Raw genomic sequence first — 7,155 nt, forward strand, 5'->3', positions numbered from 1 at the left:
GGATAAGGAAAAAAGTCAACAGAGGGCACCAAAAATACAGGACAGAAGCCAAGCCAAAGAATCAAGAAGACAATTCACCTCGGCAAAGTCCGTGGGCCATAAAAATGGCTCACAGATATGCTCCGAAGGAGGCGCCAAGACCACGTCTTTCTCTGGCGCTCTCGGGGGCTTCTGGGTCTTCCCCTTCCTACTTGCCGAAGTCGACTCCGGCTTCTTTGGACCCGAAGAGGTTCTTTGCCTCTTCGGATTCTTCTCGGCATCAGGCGCCGAGCTGGTAGCCTTCTCTCTCTCCGGCTCCACAAGCTCGGAGGACTTTCGGATAGCCTTGTTCAGCATGAACACTGCCAAAAAGCAAGAAAACAAGGTTAGTTTTCTTCGTTAAAGCAGTAGAGCATAAAGATAAAGAGAAATCCTCACCCTCGGCCTCTTCGTCCGAAGACGAGATATTGAACACGAGGTCGCCCTTGACGAGCTCAGTTTCCGAATACTGTTTCCTAATCATAGGAATCTTATTGAGCTCGCCCTCGAGCTCGGCCAACGGTTCTAACCGAGGATGGGGAATCACGGACTTCGGCCTTCTCCAAGGAAAGCCCGGAGCCGAAGTCCTATTATAAAAAAAGAAACGGTTTTGCCATTTCGGCCACTTGGTTCTGCAGAAGGCCCTAAAAGGCTGTAAGGGGATCAAGTAAAACCAAGATCCCTTCCTTTTAAACTGGAAAAAATTAAGGATTGCCCTCAGAGACAGATCCTTATCTAGCCTACGCAGTTCGGCAGCAAAAGCCGATAAGTGCCTCCAAGAGTTCGGAGTCACCTGACCTAAAGGGAGTTGAAAAAAATCAAGAAGCTCTACAAAAGGTGGGGGAAGAGGAAAACGAAGCCCGCATTCTAAGCAGGCTTCGTAAACGGTGGCATAACCCTCCGGCGGGTCGTTAGCCCTATGATCATCGTCGGGAACCACCGCCTTCCCCCCAGGTAAAAAATATTTCTCGTGAAGGGATATCACAGTATCCTTACTCAAGATACTGTGAAAATACTCTACGGTCTTCTCCCCGGATTCTTTCCGGCTAGAAGACCCCTTATCCCCTTTCCTACCGCTACCCGACACCGAAGAAGAAGAAGAAGACATTTTTCTTACTTTTTGAAAGTGAAGAAAGTCTGAAGAAGCTCTTGAAAGCGGAAGAAAATTTCTCGAGAAAGAGAGTATAGAAGACGCAACAGCAAAGGTGTTCAAATGAGGAAGAAAGAGCATATTTATCAGATTCGGCGAAGATTTCAAAATCGTCGCACCGTTTCGAATCCCACCTTTTCAGGATTCAACGGCCGGATTTTACTGTCGCATTTAATGCAGTCACATGCAAGGCACGTCCCCTGACGTCAGCCTCCCCCGTACCTTTATCCATAATGCCGAAGTGACTCGCTTCGCCGAAGTGATTCACTTCGTCTTTCGGGGGGGGTAGTGATGGGGTACGAACTAAACAAGCCCAACAGCAGTGACGGCCCATCAGCCCAAAGCCCAAGGAAGAGTATGAGTTCGGCATTACCAAAGAGTTCGGAGGAGTTCGGCATTACCAAAGAGTTCGGCCTCAGCCTACAGCTCGGTAAAAGCCAACCAATCAAGCTCTGCTCTCAGGTCGGCATCAAGCTCTACTCTCAGATCGGCAACCAAAGCAGTTCGGTCTCAGTATTCGACCGAACAAGGAGTTAGTGGACCCATGCAGGATTTCCACAACTTCCAACACACCCACTACCACGTGGCGTCAACTCAGGCCACGATCTTAGGCCATGACCTACACGACCTCCACGACCTAGAGTGATGATGTAAGCCACGATCTTAGTTCAATGTATAAATAGAACTTAGATCTGGTAGAAAGGAGTTAGAATCTCTCTAGAGAAATAATCAGATAGCAAGTCTGTGTTGTAAGCTGTAATTCGCAGATCAAGCAATACAAACCTGCCCCCATTTCTCCCCGTGGACGTAGATTTACCTCTGTAAATCGAACCACGTAAAATTCTCTGTGTCGTAATTTATTTTTACGAGCATTTATCATCATCAAAAATTCGCCGATTCATCATTAATCAAATTCAAATTTCTGAATTCTTCATTAAGTTTTCTCTTTTTTTAATAACAAATAAACAAAAAATGAAATGCGTCATCATCACCGTCGGCTCAAAAGATTTTGCCTTATAACCACTTTATCACTAAGTCAACATATACACATCAACTTTCTCAACTTTTTAAATCTTAGTTTAGTGTCGAGCAAGGAGAGTAAATCTCAAAGCAAGAAATTAATACTCTCTTCGTCTATGAGAAATAGTCGACGACACAAGTTTTAATGTAAACCTGGTAAATTAAGAAAGCAATAAAGAGAAAAAATGGTTAAGAAATTAGTAGTGAAGAATGCGATACAATTAATTAGAGAGAATCTGTTACTAAAAGTAAATAAAGACCTATTTTAATAAACAGATTTAAATTAGAAAGATATGATTATATTTCCGTGAACTATGTATACATATAGTGTGGGTTGGGGTTCATTCTTATGGTATTTCATTAGCATGAGATTGTGGTCGGTTTTAAATTAGTAAATTACTGTTGTAATTTTTAAAATAAATTTGTATTTTTTTAATTCTAGTACATAAATTAAGACGCATGAAGAGAAAAATGAAGTGACATTTAATAATCTTTTTAACATGGTCCCATATAGTTTCTATGTACTACTACTCCTTTAATTAAATCGTGAAATTACACTCTATAAAGTTAAACAAACCCAATATCAAATACTAAGATTTAGTAGAAAGCAATCAATGATCCCAAAGAGAGGTAATTGTAGAATCAAGATGGTTCGAACTTAAGCTAGTGGTTGAGTCAAGTAAACCATAGTTAATAAAATTTTCAACACTTGGCCTCAGCACTCAGCCATGCTACCAATTGGCATCATACCCTTCTGTGGGTTTCTGCACCTACATGGTCCAAACACATACACATATATTTATTCAAATTGTTATGATTAATTATGAACCATAAGATTTCAATAATACTATATACTAATGCTTAGTTAAGAGGAGAAGAGATCTGTGAATTTTGTTAGTAGATATTTGTCGTTAGAGATGCATGTATGGATGATTATATATTACTTCCTCGTATTCTTAAATTTTGTCATACTTTGACCAGTCATGAAATGTAATGAAAAGTGATTTGAAAAAATTAGTGAAAAATGAGTCTTATTTTTATTAAATAAAATAGGAGTTGGAATGCGTTAGTGAAATAAGGGGTCATTATAAAAAATGGTAAAAAGTGAAATGAAACAAATTTTGTGGGATGAACAGAAATGGAAAAATGTGACAAAATTTAAGGGACGGAGGAAGTAGTTAGCAGCTTAATTAATCAAAATTACAGTGTGAACGAAATGGCTAATATGCCCTCGATGGTTTGGTCATTTTACAGGTCAAAAACCACTGTGCATCCACTTCATGTGTCACGATTTTGTCTCGCATCAATTTGTCAGTTATATATTGATAAACAAAATCTTTTTCTCCCTTTTATATTTATGTCTTTTTAATAATGTAAGAGGATCATCATTCTGCCGTTGTACTTCAATTAAATTCGAATTCAGACATTAAATTCGTGCTTGAAAATGAAAAAATCAATTATGTGATTTTAATTAGGCAAAGGTTTTAGCTCCAATTTAATTTTTAAAACCAAGAGAAATCACAAGAATTAATCAATAGTCAGATTGAAGCAAATCGTGGAAGGCATTGTTTTTCACATTTTAAATCTTATTTTACTTTATAATACAAAAATCATTTGGATTTTGACTTATTTATAGTATTATGTAATTTGTGCATGTATCCAATATACCCGCCGCAATTAATTGTGTTCACAGTTGTTTTTTCTTTTTCTTTCTTTTTTTTTTTAATAAAAAAACTAAGGGGATTTAACTTAGATTCCTTACATGTATAAAAATTCCCAAAAAACATATTCAAAAAATTTTCCCTCTCCTGCTTTCAAAACATAGCCTTCTTCATTTCCTTTTTCTTTCAATCAACTATGTCATTTTCTTTTATTAAAAAATATCGCAGTTACAACCATATCTTCTAATCCTTTTTCATTTTTCAGCAATATAATATAACTATGTCACTAGCTATAAAACTACATTGTTTTACAAACGAACAGTGCTGACCGGCCCAATCTGACTCTTTTTTTTTAATTATTTTTTAATCATAAATAGATAAAGTAAATCACTTGTTATTTATAATTATAGTAATTTTTATTCATAATAATAATTATTGCTGGACACACTTTGAGCCCCAAGGCTGAAGCCCCTACCAAGATTTTTTTTAAATATCCATTTTTATTCTTATAATGTTATTGAGTAGTACTATATAATTTTTTTGTAAATCATTATGCAAAGTCCCTATCATCAAAACATAATGTAGGAAAGTTTTCCTTTTAAAATTTTGAATATGCAATTTAGAGAATACAACTCCTATCAAAAAACAATAATGCATCCGCTCCTATGAAGTATGAACGATCATTTTATTTAGAGCATCCACAATAGCGCCTAGCGCACCGCCTAGCCGAGCACCGGCGCTAGGCGGTGCGCTAGGCGATCTATTGCAGCCGCCTAGCGGATTTCGCGAAAAAAAACCGCCTAGCGCTCGGCGGTTCCGTGGCGCTAGGCGGTGCGCTAGGCGCTATTGCAGCGTCCGGATCGCCTAGCGCACCACCTAGCGCGAATTTTTAATTTTTTTTTTCCGAAACACTATATATACGCGACTTGCCCGTCATTTTCATTCGCACCACTTGTATTAACGAGTACTCTCTCTATCTTAATTTCTGTACAAGATCAACACCTAGAAATGAGTAACGCCGGTGGTAGTGGTGGGAGTGGTAGGGATGCTGAGGAGTACGAGAGTATAATGAACGAAGCACTAGATGCCTATACGAGCCGCGAGATTGATCAATGGATGCAGAGGGCCTTGCAGCCGGCGGTACCTCGACCTCGACCAGTGGTACACCGCCGAGCGGTGATTGATCGTGATCACGTAACTGCACATCAGCGCCTATACGAAGACTACTTCGCACAGGAGCCGCGGTTCAACGCCAACCTTTTCAGGCGCCGTTTTAGGATGCGCAGGTCCCTGTTTATGCGTATTGTTAACGGATTGGAGCAACGATATTGCACGATGCGGCTGGCAGACCCGGCCACACTCCTATTCAAAAGTGCACTGCGGCAATCCGGCAGTTGGCCTACGGAGGCGTTGCAGACATGTGGGACGAGTACCTCCACATCGGTGAGACGACTGCCCTGGAGTGTATGAAGTATTTCTGTCAGGGCGTGATTGAAATATTCGGTGATCAGTACCTTCGAAGCCCTACCCCCGATGACTGTCGGGATCTGCTGCGGATGCACGGGGAACAGCATGGGTTCCCAGGGATGTTAGGCAGCATAGATTGTATGCATTGGGAGTGGAAGAATTGCCCCGCCGCCTGGAAGAGGATGTACACTACCGGCTACAAGGGAAAGAATCCCACGATGATCCTCGAGGCCGTAGCTGATTACCGGCTGTGGATTTGGCATGCGTATTTTGGGATAGCTGGTTCGAACAACGACCTCAACGTCCTCAACTCGTCGCCACTTTTCAACGAGCAGTGTCAGGGTGTCGGTCCGGCCATCAGTTTTGTCGCCAACGACAACCGACATGATATGGGCTACTACTTGGCGGATGGGATATACCCTAGGTGGCCCGTCTTTGTGAAGACGATCCGATGCCCAGGAGATGAGAAGAAGGCCTACTTTGCGGCACGGCAGGAGTCGGCGCGCAAGGACGTGGAACGCGCATTTGGTGTGCTCCAGGCTCGATGGGCGGCAGTTAAAGGGCCAACGCGTTTGTGGCACGTCGACTGCATTGCTGATATAATGTACGCCTGTATAATCATGCACAACATGATTGTCGAAGATGAAGGTGGACAACTGACTGATTGGGCCAACGACGATAATGAAGCTGGTCCAAGCCACGGCGTTGCCGCCCCTAACGTACGGAGTGGGGTACCCCACGATGAAGACGGCCGCCTCCAAGCACATGCCGACATGCGCCAAACGGAGGCTCATATTCGACTCCAAAAGGATTTAATTGAATAGTTATGGGCGCGGAGGACTGCACGACGTTAGTTTTTTTTTTAATTATGTAATTTTTTTAAATTAATGTACTTTTTAAATCTTATTAATATTAGTGAATTTTCTCGTTTTTGTGTCGTAAATTTAATTCCGTATATTGTGTTATTGTTAATTATTTCATTTTGTACATATTTGTTAATAGTGATGTGGATAGAATGTGGCTGGGCTATTGCTGGACTATTTGCTTGTTTTGATGATGTGGCAGGAGGATTGTTAGTGCTGATGATGTGGCAGTGGCTAGGCTATGGCTGGGCTATTGCTGAGCTATTCTTATTGTGGATGGCCTAATAATAATATTTACTTTTGAGTCTTTGACCAATGTTACTTTTGTAAAACAGATCATGGTTTGAGTTAGTATTGGTATTTGGATTAAACCAGAATCCAAATATGTCACGTCACATCACTCATGATTATTTCACATGATAAATAGGAAAAATGAAGCAATATCAATCCTGAAATCACTTATGATCGATTATTGCACATAATAAACACGAAAAATGTGCTAATACAAACTAGGTACATTTTTGTGTAAGTACATTTTTAGAAACCACACGATTTACATACATTCTGTACACAAGCCCAAAATCAAATCTTTTTCACACATGATCTTATATTCGACAAATTAAACGGGAATTTAGAAACATAAGTAGAACTCCAAATCAACACTTTTATTTGAAAAATAATATTTACCAACAATAGAAATTGAAACTATCCTAATCTTTTTCCTATATAACTGAGCAGAGATACAAGGGTGGAAACACTCCAACCTTGACCAACTCTACAAATAATACTGCCATTTGCTTACTTAGTGCTTAGCAACAATATTTCATTCAAATGATCTAGTATTGAAAAATCAGGCATGAACTCATGTAGCATGTTTATAGAAGGTAAAAGAAATCTTCATATATTTCAACATTGAACAAAACAATAATATTTTTGGCGTTTGCACACATCAAATGAAAAGGAACTACTACTAATT

This window comes from Salvia splendens, chromosome 17, assembly GCF_004379255.2.
Source record: "Salvia splendens isolate huo1 chromosome 17, SspV2, whole genome shotgun sequence".
In the NCBI taxonomy this organism is placed as follows: Eukaryota; Viridiplantae; Streptophyta; class Magnoliopsida; order Lamiales; family Lamiaceae; genus Salvia; species Salvia splendens.